We start from the raw sequence: 17,302 nt of genomic DNA, 5'->3' as shown, positions 1-17,302 counted from the left end.
AATAGCTACAACCAAGTCCTGCATGTTAACCAGAACTAACTTTCTTCTATGGAAGGCTCAAGTTGTTCCAATCCTACAAGGCGTTCAACTTTTCGGCTACCCCGATGGCACTAAGTCTGCCCCATAGCAAAACTAAACACAGGAACAAGTGCAGAAGCTAGGGAGATCACGAACCCAGAGCATGATGCGTGGGTCGTTCAAGATCAAGCGATCATTGGTGGTCTCCTGTCGTCTATGATAGAAGATGTTCTTGCACAACTTACCCGATGCACCAACACATCCCATGAGTTGTGGACCTGTCTTCATTTGATGTTCTCATCTCAGCATTAAAGGAACTCCATCTAAATACACACTCAACTTTCAACTGAAAGAAAGGGAGATCTAAGTGCATCAGAGTTCTTCCACAAGATGACTGGTCTTGTTGACACAATGGCAAATAATGGCTATCCTATGAAAGATGAGGAGGTAATCGGCTACATTCTAGCCAGTTTAGGACCTGGTTATAGTGACCTTTTCACTGCCATCATAGTTTTGAGTGACCAACGTGACATAACCTTAATGAAGTTTTACTCTTACCTAATTGCTCACTAAGCATAAGCCACTATAATCAACAACATTACTGAATTTGCATCATCCGCCAACAATGTTACACGTCAAGATTCTAATCCCTCTAGGCGAAACAACAACTACAACAATAATGCTTCCCAGAACAACTATCGAAACAACAATCATAGCGGAAGTCGCGGTCGAGGCCGTGGGCGTGGCAGAAACAATGGAGGTTCTCGATGTCAGGTATGCGGTATACCTGGTCACACTGCATTAAACTGCAGAAGCAGATTCAATTATGCTTATCAGGAAGAGGAATATCGTGGGGCAAAAATAGTGCCACTACAAGAAGCTACAATAATGACATTAATTGGTACATTGACACAGGCGCAACAGATCACCTCACTAGTGATCTTCATTACCTCACTGTTCAAGAGAGATATCAAGACAAGGATCAGGTTCAAGTGGCAAATGGAATAGGTTTACATATTTCTCATATTGGTCAATCTAAAATTTCTGGTTTAGGAAAATCTATTGTTCTCAAAAATATTTTGCACGTTCCAAAAATTAGTTGGGATCTTCTCTTTGCCCATATACTTGTTTATGATAATGATGTGTTTATTAAAATTCACAATGATGTTTTCTTTGTTAAGGAAAAGGTCATGAAGAAAAGTCTTCTAGTTGGTACAAGCTACGAGGTATCTATCCGGTACCAATCAACCGTGTGTCAAGAATTTCACGTCAAGCTTTGTCAAATGTTAAAGTGTCACCATCTCAATGGTGTCAACGTCTTGGCCATCCTACTTCCGCAATCGTTAAGTCTATTTTAATGTCAACTAAATTATGTATTTCTTTAGATAATAAGCTATCTGTGTGTGATGCTTTTCAACGTGCTAAGAGTCATCAACTTTCTTATAATAAATCTGTTCATGTTACTTCTTTCCATCTTGAACTTGTTCATACTAATGTTTGGGGACCTGCTCATCTATCAAGTGGTGGTTTTAAATATTATGTTAGTTTTTGGATGATTATAGTAGATGTACATGAATCCACCTTATCAAAAACAAATATAATGTTGAACAAACCTTTTACAACTTTCAAAATCATGTTGAATGGATGTTAAATGATAAAATTCATATCGTCCAATCTGATTGAGAGAAGAGAATACCACAAGCTTCATCAATACTTCCATGGTAGTGGCATCTCCCACCATGTCATGTGTCCTCACACATCTCAACAAAATGGAATGGATGAATGCAAACATCGCCATATTGTTGAAACTGGTCTTGCATTGTTAGCTCATTCCTCTCTTCCTCTTCGGTTTTGGGATGACGCCTTCTTGACTGCTTGTTCTCTTATAAATCGCATGCCCAGTCGTACTATAAGTAACTTTACACCTATCACAAAGCTTCTAAATATAACTCTTGATTATTCCTTTTTACGCAATTTTGGGCGTGCATACTGGCCAAGTCTTCGCAAATACAATACTCATAAACTTGCATTCCTCTCTAAATTGTGTGTCTTTGTGGGTTATAGCTCAATGCACAAAGTATAAGAATTTCAGATGTCAATACTGGGTGTATTTACATATCTCAGGATGAAACTTTTTGACAAGTCTCGATTCCCCTTTTCCAATTCATCCATCTATACGCCACACATTCTTCACAGTCAAATGTTGTATCATTCCCTCAATCTGAACCGACAATTGTAAATGACCATATGGGGAATTATGATTTATCTATCGTTCTATCTAATTACTTTAATACAACTGCAACTCCTGTGGCACCTGTTCAACGGTTTTGCACAACATATAATAGTAACTCTAGTACAACACAATCTATGCAGGTATTGTTCGCACTAACTCAATCAGAAACACCAAGTAATCAACCAGATACAGAGACTATATCAGCCGATGTAGCAACTCCCACATCTCCTATGATGGCAGTGAAAAGTTTATGAGTATTCCCTCAATCTGAACCGACAATTGTAAATGACCATATGGGGAATTATGATTTATCTATCGTTCTATCTAATTACTTTAATACAACTGCAACTCCTGTGGCACTTGTTCAACGGTTTTGCACAACATATAATAGTAACTCTAGTACAACACAATCTATGCAGGTATTGTTCGCACTAACTCAACCAGAAACACCAAGTAATCAACCAGATACAGAGACTATACCAGCCGATGTAGCAACTCCCACATCTCCTATCATCACAATGACTCCATCTTCAGGCGACACCACAACCACCGCCACCGGTAGCACAAGATCCTCTGCCGATAATGTTTCTTTGATGGCCTTTCCTTCGTCTCCACTAGGTGTCACTACTCGTGGTTGTGTCGGAAAAGACTTCCCTCGAAAATATACCAATTTAATAGTCACTTATAATCCTAGCAAACGTGCCTTCCTTGTTGTACCCACTTCTCATCGACTAGCACTTTCTGAACCATCATGGCATAAAGCCATGAAGGTGGAATTCGATGCTCTTCAGCAAAATAATACATGGGTTCTCGTTCCTTGGTCATCTAGTGTTAATTTGGTTGGGTGCAAACGGATTTTCAAACTCAAACAACATCCAGTTGGGTCTATTAACAAGCATAAGGCACAGTTAGTTGCTCGCGGTTTTTCGTGAGAGAAAACTCATATACAAAGAGGACAATGGGAGTATTATTGATCTTGAAGAAATTCAAGAGTCAAATGATGAAGGAACCTCTAATTCTAGCGCTCAACCTAAGGAAGAAATTCCAGTTGAACTAATTGACGAGTCATTGCCTCTTAGGCGTACTAGTAGAGTTAGTGTTCTGCCTGTGTTGTATGGTTTTCATATAACGACAAAAGATGATACATTTATCAGCGATAATACGCTGTTAAATTTAGATGAGCCTACTAACTACAAGGAAGCAATGGCGCGCCCTGAGTCTTCCAAGTGGAAAGAGGCAATGGACAGTGAGATCAAGCCCTTCTATGACAACCAAGTTTGGAATTTGGTTGACAATGTACCGGGTCATAAGACTGTTAGGTGCAAATGGATCTTCAAGAAGAAGATCGACATGGATGGAAAGATACACACTTTCAAAGCTCGACTAATTGCTAAGAGCTTTGCTCAAACCCCAGGGGTTGACTATAATGAGACCTTCTCACCAGTAGCTAAGATTAAATCTATTAGGGTAATACTAGCCATAGTTGCATTTAATGACTATGAAATTTGGTAGATGGATGCCAAAAGCACTTTCCTTAATAGGAAGTTGGATGAGGATGTTTACATGAGTTAGCCAGAGGGTTTTGTAGATGCAGATTATCCCAATAGAGTGTGTAAGCTTGAGAAATAAATCTATAGATTTAAACAAGCTTCTCGCAGATGTAATCTTTGCTTTTGATGAGAAGGTCAAAGAATTTGTCTTCTCTAGAAGTGAAGATGAATCTTATGTATATGTCAAAGCTAGTGGGAGTATAGTAACCATCCAAGTATTGTATGTCGATGACATACTTCTTATAGGAAACGACATTCCAACTTTGCAACATGTTAAGTCTAATCTTGGAAAGTGTTTCGCTATGAAGGATCTACGAGAGGCTGCTTATATTCTGGGGATAAGGATTTTGAGATACATGAGTAAAATACTAATTGGACTTAGTCAAAGTACGTATTTAGATAAGGTGCTAAAAAATTTAGCATGGAGAATTCCAAGAAAAGAGAGTTGCCTATCCAGAGTAATACCAAACTGAGTAAGACTCAATGTCTAAGTACTGATGCAGAGATAGCAGAAATAAGTTGAGTTCCTTATGTTTCTGCTGTTGGATCGATCATGTATGCTATGACATGTACTCTCCGTGACGTGGCTTTTGCTTTAAGCATGTTTAGTCGATATCAGGGAAATGTGAGTAGAGCTCATTGGATAGAAGTAAAGAACATTCTCAAGTATCTACGAAGAACTAAGGACTCAGTCCTTATGCTTGGTGGTAGTGACGACTTGAGAGTTACTAGGTATAGTGACGCCAACTTTCAGACAGATAGAGACACCTTCCGTTCTCAATCTGGATGGGTATTTACCCTTAATGGAGGAGCGATAACTTGGAAAAGTTCCAAACAGGAAACAATGGTTGATTCTACCTATGAATCAGAGTACATTGCAGCAAGCGAAGCATCGAAGGAGGCTATATGCTTGAAGAACTTCATCGGAGACCTTGGGGTTGTGCCAACCATAAAGGAGCCAATTGGGATCTTCTGTGATAATGAAGGAGCGGTTGCCTAGACAAAGGAACCGAGAGATCATGGTAGATCAAGACACATCGACAGAAAATACCATTTTATCGGACAGACATAGGGTAGAAGAAGGACTTCTCGTTGTAAATAGGGTATCATCAGAAGAGAATCCTGTAGATCCCCTCACAAAGGGTCTGAGTATGGTCAAGCACCTTCAACATGCTAGAAGCAGTGGTTTGAAGGATGATATTAGTTTTAGTGGTTAGATAGATATTTGGAAACTTGTAACAAAATAAATATAATTGACTTTTGATGATTAAATAATGGACATTTATTTATGAGTATTGTTTACTATCTTTTGTCAATTGTTTACTATTGTCTTTCATTTTACATGTTTTACTTCCAGAATAATTGGATTATTCAAATATCCAAAGTCGATCATACTTTTGGAAGTAAGTAGTGAATAAAGATTGTCATGAATTGGACTGTAGATTGTCTAAGGGTTTAGACATAGCAATAGCTTGCTGCAGTATTCATGAGTAATTTGAAATGGAAAATTTAAGTATTGGATGAACCCACACTTAGAGAATTAGTTCATGGAATTTATCACGAGTAATTTAGAGACAATAATATCTTATAATCGTTAAACGAAGACATATGAGTTGTTTACAAGTTGGTTGTGCATTGATGATACGTAAACGCATCAATAACTTGATGTTATAAAATTTATTTTTTTGCATGATTTGATGGGTAAATTGTTAGGGTGCAAAGTCATGCTTGGATGTGGAGTGTAAATGGGTTGAGTATTTTCTATAATTAAGAAGTGAGTGACTCCCATTATGTAAGGAACCATTTGGAGGGCATTAGTTTTAGTAAGAGAAACTAGCATACCCATTTTTACTCTTTCTAATTCATACTAATGAGAGCTTAAAAGATTTATTTACTCCATGTGTTCTTGAACTTGTATGATGATTCATTAGATCTTTTCTAACTCCGCACATACCATCATAATCAATACCACTACAATTAGTATCAGAGCATGTATTCTTGATTTGATCAAGAATTGATCCTTGATGGCTTTCTAGATTTGGTGATTCTTATTTTAATCTTTGATCTTCATGTTTTAGAGAGTTTGGATTCTAGAAATCGAATTCATCTGTGATTCTATTCATAATTCGATTTTCTTCACTAGAATTCAAGTGATTCTTACTTTCTCTCTCTAGTAAACCCATTCAAAATCACTTTCTCTCTCTAGAAATTTTCAAGTTCTTGTGATCATGGTGGATTTGACGTATGATTTTTTGATTGTGATCGTTGAAGATATCAAATACAAAGTCAACGAAGATCAATTTTATGGGTTGGTGTTAAAGAAATTGATTTCATGGGGTAATATGGTTTCTTATGGAGATTTGAAGGATGATAACGGAAGCTTGATTTTTCTACCACTTTGTAAGATTGTATGGTTGAATAAAATTGCGTTGTCCATATTAGTTCGTAGTAGAAATCAAAAGAAAAGAGAAGAAAGAGATTTGTTTAATAAGAAATACATTTCTTTAATTGAAACCCAAGTGATCTTCATGCCCTTAAGTTTGTTGATGTTCAAGACTATGGAGTTCAATGTGATGTTCTTGATGTTCTTGAAGTTCATGACAAGAAGATTCAAGTTGATTCTCATGAAGATGAAAAAGTTTTTTGCTCGATTGGAGTTCAAACCGATGATATTTTATGTTCTTATGTTTCGTTTGAATGAATGATTCCTTATCGAAAGCCGTTAATCCAAGAAATTCAAAAGTATCAAATTCCAAAAGATTTGATTCAAACTTGCAAAGTTGAAGTTGTCAAGAATGAAGGTGTTCTTGAAATCAAATCTTCAAGATGCAAAAAGATGAGTAAGAAAAAGAAAAAGAAGATTGAGCGCAAAAACAAACGAGTTTACTGATAAAAATCATCAAATGTTGTTATGAAGCAAATTTGGGTTCCAAAGCAACAATCTCCAACTGTTGCATTGAATTTGAAATCAAAACCCAAAAGTGTTGGTGGTTCTTATGAAGATGTTCTTGGATCGTTGAAGAACACGAAAAACACGAAGAAAGAGTTGTACATCACGCATCTTCGGTGGTATAATGGTCAAATTGGAGATTTTCTCGTTCCAACAAAAGAACCAAGATCTTCTAAATTCGATTGGTTCGTTGAAAATGAAACCCGATTCGTCAAAAAGGTATCTCAAATTGTCAAATGGATTCCAAAACGTCCATGATTTCGATTCATATTTTGCGTTTATTTTTATTTTTATTTTTATTTTTGATCGATTTGTCTCATTGGATCAAATTCGTTTCAAATCCTATTGATTGATCCAATTACTTTTGTTTAGATCAAAATCCCAAAAATCAAAATCATCTTCTCTCATTTTTTTTTCTCGTGAGATTCACTGTTCATCGAGTACATCTTGAGAAATCCAAATACTGTTCATCAAGAGCCCAAATCATCATTTGTTACAGTTCATGTTCGTTTAAGCCTAATAATAATTTGAATTCATCCAATCCAAATTCTTTTTTCAATCTTATTCAAATCTCTTTTGTCCGATCTTTCACATGTTGCAATTCATATAATCGATCAATGCAAAAATTTGATTTGTTTTCAGACTTCGCTCATTCTATCAAATTCAAGCTAATCACATCGACATCCAGATCTAATTGCTTATATGATTTATGAATTATGTTTTGAAACAAATTTACAAATCTAGTTCTCGCTCATAAACATTGATTCAATTCCGATTCGTGTTATTTCATTTCTCGATCAGTTCATTGTTAGTCTTTTGGTCCCGAGTTTTTGAAATTGAATTGGTTAATTGGCATTCTTTTGTTCGATTGGGATTAAATTGATGATTGGATTTGTGAATCAAATGTTGTGATCGACTCAATTTGATGAGAAATTTCCAAAAGTGATTGTTGATGATTTCCAGTGAAGAACAAACGATGACTTTGGTTGAAAGTGGGAACTTTCATCTGAGAAGGAATCGTAAGTGGAAAAATTGGTGTTTATTGCAATGAACATTGGACTTCTATGGTTACAAGAACAATTGATGGACGATAATTAACAGATTCGATAGTTGCAGGTGATTGGATGGTCAAAGATGATTTTTTTAAGTCAACGTCGAATGAAAAGGATGATGAACATATTCGACGGGTCGATGGTTGATGTTTGGGATAGAACTGAGAATTCGCTATGATCGATCAATGGTTAATAATGAAGTCAATATAAGAGGACTGAATAACGAAGTGAACTGGGTAAATGGTTTGTTTGATGTCAAATGGGAAGGCTGTTTGAGATCATTCACATCGATTGTTTATGGTTGGAAGTAGTTCGATGTGTACATGGTGATTTCGATTTATGATGAATTCTTTGAAAAGAAATATCGACCTGCGATGCTCATTACTCGCATCTGAACTTGTGTTTTGGATTTGAGTGTCGAAATCAAATAACTTTAGGTCGAATGGTATGGATAGATGGAACTCATTGGAGTCGAGTTAGATTTGGAATAGTTCGAATCAGACTTGTGTTAGGGTAGAAATCGAGTATTCAATGTTGGTATTTTGATTGGGATGTCGAATTCATCGAGTTTGTAATGAAGGTTTGTGGATGCTTAGTCGACACTCGATATTACTTGTTGGGGTTAGTGGGGTCGAACGCTTTGAGGTCGAGGTTCGAACTTAGGGGTGCAAACGAGCTAAGCTACTTGTGAGCTATTCGAGATTGGCTCGGTAAAAGCTCGACTTGAAACCGATTTTAAACGAGCCCGAGCCGAGCTCAAGTTTAGTATTAAGCTCGTTTATTAAATGAGCTCGAGCTCAAGCCTATGTCACTAAGCTCGATTAGGCTCGTGAGCCTAAACGAGCCTATATATAATATAATTTATTATTATTTTTATATATTAAAATAAATAATACTTGGGGAATTAGGGATTTAGGGTATTAGTATACGAGCTTCTTAACGAGCTTGAATCGAGCTTAAGCTCATTTAGGCTCATTTAACCTCATTTAGGCACGTTAGACAAAAAACGAGTCAAGCTCGAGCCAAAGCAGATCTTGTATAATTCTTTACGAGATCGAGCCGAGCTCAGTACAAGAAAGCTCGAAACCAGCCGAGCTTAAGCTCGAGCCTCATATAACTGAAACGAGCCAGAGCCGAGCCAGACCAGGCTCGGGCTCGGCTCAGCTCATTTGCACTCCTAGTCGAACTCATATTCGACAGTTGCTGCTACTGTATAGCATGTTAGAAAAAATGAATTAGGGAAGAAGACATACATGCTATGAATTGGTCCCTGCAAGTTTCGATGGTTTAACAATTTGTAACCATATTCGAAATTAGGAATAATTTTTGACATTTTGGGAGAAAAGGAATATAATTTTTGCAATAAGTCCCTGCATTAATATCGACATTTACAATTTATACCCATATTCGACATTGGGGTATATTTTCGATATTTTGGATGCATGGGAAGTATTTTCGATTCGAGTCCCTAAAGAATATGCGAAACATACACTTCATACCTAGTTTTTATATTTAGGATATTTTCGATTCCGAAGAGTTTTGGGAAAGATTTTCGCAACGGGTCCCTGCAGAATTCTGAAAGTGACAGTTTTTACTCGGATTTTGGAAAATCTTGCAACTCTCACCAAAAAGTCGAAAATTTTCACAAATTGGGAAATTTTCAAGGGTTTTTTGTGATTGTTTTTCCATGGAAAATTTTCGGTGTTTCATTTTTGTCACACATCAAGGGGGAGTTTTGTGAAGATTAATCCTTGGGTGTTTCTCACCATAAATGGGTTTTATAATAATTTTTTATTATAAAAAGGGGAAGAATGAATAGTGGGTATTCGAAACTTCAGGTATTCACTTGGAGATTTGAAGACCAGTATCATTTCGAGGGGGAGTTTAGTCTTGATTGCGCGAGCTCGTTGGAAATTTAAGCCGGGACATCCAATCCTAACTTTGAGGGGGAAAATGTTAGGGTGCAAAGTCATGCTTGAATGTCGAGTGTTATGGATTACCCTCTTGTATGTGTAAATGGGTTGAATCTTTCCTATAATTAAGAAGTGAGTGACTCCCATTATGTAAGGAACCATTTGGAGAGCATTAGCTTTAGAGAGAGAAACTAGCATACCCATTTGTACTCTTTCTAATTCATACTAATGAGAGCTTACAAGATTTATTTTCTCCATGTGTTCTTGAATTTGTATGATGATTCACTAGATCTTTTCTAATTCCGCACATGCCATTATAATCACATCATTACATAAATAATGCAAGCATATAAGTCAAATTTTATCTGTTCCTTTTTGCCTTAATGGGAAAAAGCAATATCTTGGGCCCCTCGATGATTTGGTGTTGACTTATAGTGTCGGACTCGACCATGACTAAATTGATGTGTTCGATTAGTAGTTCTTTGTCATTACAAATTGGACATTAGGAAACAATGTTTTGGACAATGGGATTGATTCTGTTCCATGTCGTTTGTCCACATGATATCTTGCAGAACGGAGGATTATATGATCACTTACCTTAGGACACGTAACTAACTAGGTTAGAGTTCAACAACGGCTTCATGAGCTACATTTTGCTGACCAATTTTTGAATTTATACTGGAAACTATAGTTATTAGACTTATCCAAGTGGGAGACTGTTGGATTAGGTGTCTAAGCCCATAACTATAATTGGTATATACTTAAATTGATTGTAGCATAGTCCTTTTAGGTTGCCCTTAAAACTAGCAACTGGACAGGATGACTTTTGGAGAGAGAGGCTAAATTTATTATTTTGTTAATAAATTGAAATAAATAGTTTGTTAATATATTATGAGAATAATATATTAATTAGAAATAGTAACATTTAATTAACATTTAATAAGAAGTTATTTTGTAATTGATTTCGCTATTAAAAGAATAATTAAAAGTACAAGGGCTAAAGTCCAATTGTTCAATAGTTGAGCAAGAGGTTCCAGAACCTTCCTAGGAAGGCATGGACTGTTTTCCTACAGATAATCTAGGGTTTCTAGATGTTGGATTAGATGTCTAATCCCATAACTATTATTGGTATGTATTCGACCCGACTTGGCATGATCCATTTGGGTTGCATGACATCAGAACAATTGGATGGACAAAATGAGAAAAAAAGATACTAGTGATTTATATTAATATATTATAAGTTCTAATATACTAATATGAAATCATATTATTTAATTAGTATTGATCAAAATGTAACATCCATAAATTTTACGCCAAATTTAAACTTTTTCAATCATAAGTAAAAACCAAATAGCATTGTTTACAAAATGTTTTCAAATCATTTTTCCATCAGAGTGTCCCAAAATCATAACAAAAGGATGAGGAGCGGTACGGTCACGCCTTTGCCTTTCCATGATCTCCTGAAGTACCTGAAACAATAAACTAAAAACTGTAAGCCTGAGGGCTTAGTGAGCTACACCCAAAATACCAATACCACACTGACAATACTATATCAGTAATAATCAATCAATCATCATGCATACTAGGCCATCGGCCTGACTCGACCGCCCTACCGGGCCTGCTGTTAGTCTGAATCTATCCCGAGCCTTCGGCATGACTGGTCCGCCACGTGGGCCTATAGTCTCCCCGGACTGCTCATAGGGTATATTGGCCTTCAGCACAAAGCAGGACCGCCTCAACCCAACCACACGCAAATAACCATGTGTGCATACCATCATATACAAGCATATACAACATCAAACATATCTATCACACCAATCATAAAGCATAGAATTCTCCTGTAACTAGAGTACTGACCTAGCAGGTCACTAACATACCATTCCCTACGGATCATAAGAGTATACCATACTGTCTACCCCGATCCTGATCTAACAAATCATAACCACATGTATCATACCATAACAATAAAAACTAAAGGGCCAGCCTTGGTGCCGTAGACCCTATCGATATAGTGAGGATAACTCACCTCGCAGATGTCGACACGAAAGGTAACTCCAACTTTCGGATTACTTGACACAGGTTCCACCACCTATCATCATAGCACAACATACTCATATGTCCTTAACCTTATAAGGTACTCCATAACCCACTAGTCAACCCCTAGTCAAAGTCAAAGTCCTCAGTCAAGGTCAACAGTCCATGTTAAACTTAACTCGCCGAGTACCCTTGGCTACTCGCCGAGTTACCTGATGTACAATCCAGTTCGCCAAGTCATCGGAGTAACAAGTCGAGTTCCTTTGATTCTCGATCAAACATAAGGTCACCCGTCGAGTTCCTTCCTTGCAACTCGACGAATACACACACATACATATTCCAGAGAAAACTCATCCGACTCGCCAAGTAGTTCTTCAACTCGTTGAGTCTTATGACGATCTTCATCGGACTCACCGAGTTGTTCATCCAACTCGGCGAGTTAACGACCATCTTTATGTGACTCGCCGAGTCCATTCAGTCCTTTTTCTCAATACAGACATATTTTGAGCCATGCAACGGCTCCAACTCATAGATCCAAGCTTCTAGGGCATGCTTATCATGTAAAGTTGCAAACTTTACGTGCATGCATGACCATAAAGGCTCTAAATGTCTATTCTAAGTTCTTAATGGAAGTTCATGCTCAAGAGGGACCTTAATCACAACCAAGACTGTGACTTTATGCTTCTAGAATCCAAGGAAGGTCCAGATTTGAAGTTACAACTTCAGATCTAGCCCACAGCTCATCATCCAAACTTGAAAATCCATAAAAAGCCCTAGGAACTCAACAAAAGGGAAGAAAAGGAAGTAAGAATGGCACTTTGATACCTCCAAAAGATGCTAGCTGAGGTAAATCCTTCTTCCCACTCCTTCCTTGATTGAATTTCCTTTGCACTCTTAGCTTTCTTCCTCCAAGATCCTCTTTTCCAAGCTTCAAACCCACACCAAGGCACACACACACAAATTAGGGTTTTAAGGGGCTCTCAAATACTGTAAAGAGGCCAAAGGAGGCTAAGGCTCTTTTAAATAGAGGTGCAAACCCCGGGATTTAGGGTTTCTACTGCCAGCTCCTACTTGCCGAGTCCAAACGTGGACTCGTCGAGTAGGTCACTTAAAACATGATCTCATCCAGCTGCTACGCGACGAGTAGGTCAACAAACTCGTCGAGCAGCACTTAACCCAATAATTCTTATTTAGTCCATACCTGAGAATCGGGGCGTTACAACTCTCCCCCACATGAACCAGACTTCATCCTCAAAGTCCGCTGGAATAAATAATGTCGGGTAATGCTAGCGCATCTCCGCCTCTGGCTCCCATGTCCACCGGATCCCTTCCGATGTTCCCACTGTACCTTTACTAAAGGTATTTCCTTGTTCCGCAAAATCTTCTTCTTCCTTTCCAAAATAGCCATAGTCCTCTCCACATAGTTTAGGCGCTCATCGACCTGAATGTCATCCAACGATACCACTGCCTCCTGGTCCATAATGCATTTTCGCAATTGCAAAACATGAAATGTGCTGTGGATCCAGCTAAGCTCCTCCGGAAGCTCTAGCCTATAAGCCACCCTGCCAACCCTGGAAATAATCCTGAACGAACCAATATAACGGGGACCCAATTTTCCCCTCTTCCTGAAACGGATCACACCCTTCCAGGGTGAGACCTTCAGGAGGACCATGTCACCCACTTGAAATTCCAGCTCAGATCGGCATTGGTCGGCATAACTTTTATGTCGACTCTGAGCGGTCTACAGTCGCTGTCTAGTTTGATGTATCATCTCGATGGTTTGTAGAACTACCTCTGTCCAAACCATCACTTTGTGCCCAACCTCGCCCCAGCAGACTGGGGTCCTACACTTCTGCCAATACAACAGCTCGAAAGGCGGGGCGCCAATACTGGAATGATAGCTGTTGTTGTAGGTGAACTCCGCAAGCGGTAGGTGGGAATCCCAACTCCCATCGAAATCAATAACGCACGCCCTCAACATATCCTCGGGGGTCTAAATGGTCCGCTCACTCTGCCCATCAGTCTGCGGATGGAACGCCGTACTAAAATGCAGTCATGTACCCAGTTCCTCATGGAACTTCTGCCAAAAACGGGAAGTAAACCTGACATCTCGATCGGAAATGATAGAAATCGGAACCCCATGACGAGAGACAACCTCTCTGACGTACAGGTCAGCCAACTTCTCTGCCGACTAACTCTCCCGTATGGCTAGGAAATGGGCACTCTTGGTCAATCGATCCACGATGACCCATATAGCATCGAACCCCGTTTCCGTCTTCGGCAACTTCGTGATGAAATCCATCACGATCCATTCCCATTTCCACATGGGAATCTCCAGAGGCTGCAACTTACCATGCGGCCTCTAATGCTCGGCCTTGACCATCCTACAGGTGAAGCACCTCTAAACAAACCAAGCGATATCTCGCTTCGTGCCAGGCCACCAATAACTCGAACTCGAATCACGGTACATCTTGGTGGCTCCCGGGTGAATCAAAAAACAAGACTTATGAGCCTCCTCCATCACTGTCTGCCGGACACCTCCGGACATCGGAACCCAAACCCGACTGTAGCGGGTCAACAATCCGCGACTATCCTGAACAAACCGGGGGCTTTCGCCCTTAAACCTCTCCAACTTCCAGTTCTCTGGTCTCATGCCCTCAATCTGAGCATCCCTGATCAAACTCACCAGTGGGGAATCGACCACTATCCTCATACAATTGGATGGGGTCGAGGACCCAGCTGACTTGTGACTCAGAGCATCCGCAACCACATTCTCTTTACCAGGATGGTAAAGGATCTCGCAATCATAGTCCTTGACCACATCCAGCCACCTGCGCTGCCTCATGTTCAGGTTCGGCTGATCCATGATGTGTCTCAAACTCTTGTGATCCGTGTATATAGTGCAACGGACCCCGTATAGATAGTGCCTCCAAATCTTGAGAGCGAAAACCACTGCTCCCAACTCAAGATCGTGCGCGGGGTACCTCGTCTCATGCAGCTTCAGCTGCCGCGATGCGTAGGCTACCACTCATCCTCTCTGCATGAGGACTACCCCTAAGCCAGTGATGGATGCATCACAAAATACCACAAAATCCTCCACTCCCTCGGGTAGTGTTAACACTGGCGCCTCGCATAAACACTGCTGTAGGGTCTCAAACGCCCTCTGCTGCTCAGGGCCCCACCGGAAATCCACCCCCTTACTCGTTAGACGAGTAAGGGGTACGGAAATCTTGGATAAATCACGAATGAATCTCTGATAATAGCCTGCTAAACCATAGAAACTCTTGATATCTGAGGGAGATTTTGGGGTCTCCCACTGCATAACCGCCTCCACCTTGGCGGGATCGACCTGTATCCCCTCTTGGTTAACGAGTTGGCCGAGGAACTGGACCTCCCGTAACAAAAACTCACATCTCGAGAGCTTGGCATACAACCGTTCTCGCCTCAGAACTTCCAGCAGCTCCCTGAGATGCTCCTCATGCTGCTCTCGAGTCTTGGAGTACACCAAGATATCATCTATAAACACAATGACTGAGTGATCAAGCTTCGGTCTGCATACCCGGTTCATCAGATCCATGAACACTGCTGGCGCGTTGGTGAGTCCAAACGGCATCACCACGAAATCGTAATGACCACAACGAGTCCGAAATGCGGTCTTCTTCATGTCCTCTTTCCTAACCCTGACATGGTGATATCCTGATCTCAAATCAATCTTGGAAAACCAAGATGCACCCTGCAGCTGATAAAAAAGATCGTCTATCCTCGGGAGCGGACAACGGTTCTTCACCGTTAACTTGTTCAGCCCCCTATAGTTAATGCACATCCTGTGCGAACCGTCCTTCTTCCTGACGAAAAGGATCGGTGCTCCCCAGGGTGAACTACTCGGATGAATAAACTGCTTACCCAGCAGTTCCTGCAACTGAGATGAAAACTCCTACATCTCTGGCGGTGCCAGTCGGTACGACGCCTTAGCGATAGGGGCCGCACCTGGCACTAGGTCAATCCTGAACTCAACCTGCCTCTCCGGAGGCACTCCAGGTAACTCCTCTCGAAACACATCAGCAAACTCCCTCACCACCGGAACCTTAGAAACTGAGAGCTGCTCTCCAACCCGTGTATCTACAACATACGCCAAATAACCGGTATACCCGTGCTGAATATACTGCTGAACCCTGGCTTCGGAATAAAACCCTGATCCCAACCTGGTGCCCTCACCATAGACTACAAGTTCTCCCCCACTTGGGGTTCGAACCACCACCCGCTGCCCATCACAGTCGATCATGGCGCCAAAAGGCTAAGCCAATCCATCCCTATAATTACGCATACATCCCTCATGGGAATAGGAATCAAATCTATCGGGAAGGACACCCCGAAAATCTCCAACTGGCATCCCTGGAAGACCGAAAAAGCAGAGACCCCGTGCTCGTTGGCGATCGAAACTCGCAATGGACACTCAAGATCATCTATCGGCACACTGAACCCTCTAGAGAAGGTATGAGATACAAACGATCGACTCGCCCCCGAGTCAAATAATACCAAAGCGGGCAAAGAATTCACTAAAAATGTACCAGCAACCACATCCGGTGCTGACTTGGCCTCCTCGGCCGTGAGCTGGAAGACGCGACCCTGAGCCTTCGAAGGTTCCACCTTGACTGGCCTCCCATCTCCAATCCTCCCAGCAGTTGGCATGGAACCCTGCGCCGGCTTGGCGGCGAGCTGCGGACAGTTGGTCTTCACATGACCAACTTGATGACAATGGTAACAAATCCTCATATCTGCTGGAGGGGCGGACTGACGGCAGTCCCTGGCATAGTGCCCCTCTTTGCCACATTTGTGGCACCCACCTCCTGCTCGACAAACCCCCGAATGAGCCTTGCCACACTTTCCACAAGTGCGGCTCTGATAACCTTCGAACCGTGTATCAGCGGTTTTAGACCGCTTAGGCGTCGGCTGAGACTGTGCCGGTGCCTGACGCTGCTCCTTTAGCTGCAGCTCTATCTCCAACTCACGCCGCCGCCCAACTTCTTGAAGGTCCAGGAGGGTATCACATCGTTGAGTAGACACAAACTACCAAATATCTGTCTTGAGCATAAATAACGAGTCATATGAGACTGCTCTGAAGCAAACTTCGGGCAAAACATAGCCCTCTCCGTAAACATACGGGAAATGTCCATCACAGACTCCCCGTCCTGTCTAATTGTCAAAAACTCCTACGCAAGCCGCTCCCGCTCAACGAGTGGAACGTAGCGGGTGCGAAACATATCTCTGAACTGCTCCCAAGTAACATCAGCCCGCTGATCATCAGTATACAACCCAGTTGTCAGCCTCCACCAGTCCTTTGCCCCAAGCCTCCGCAGGTTCAGGGCACACCTAACCTTTTGGTCGGGAGGACATGAGCACCTGAAGAAACAACCCTCCACGTCTGATAACCACCTCATAGCCCTAATTGCATCCTGTGTACTATCAAACGTCGGGGGCTTCGTATTATCGAAGTCCCAGTACTGGAAAGCCCTGCCCGCTCCTCCTCCAACCCCTGCCGCAGTTACAGCCGA

Source organism: Lactuca serriola, chromosome 4, assembly GCF_051521515.1.
Source record: "Lactuca serriola cultivar US96UC23 chromosome 4, Lser_US96UC23_V15, whole genome shotgun sequence".
NCBI lineage: Eukaryota > Viridiplantae > Streptophyta > Magnoliopsida > Asterales > Asteraceae > Lactuca > Lactuca serriola.
This window is presented reverse-complemented; position numbering follows the sequence as displayed.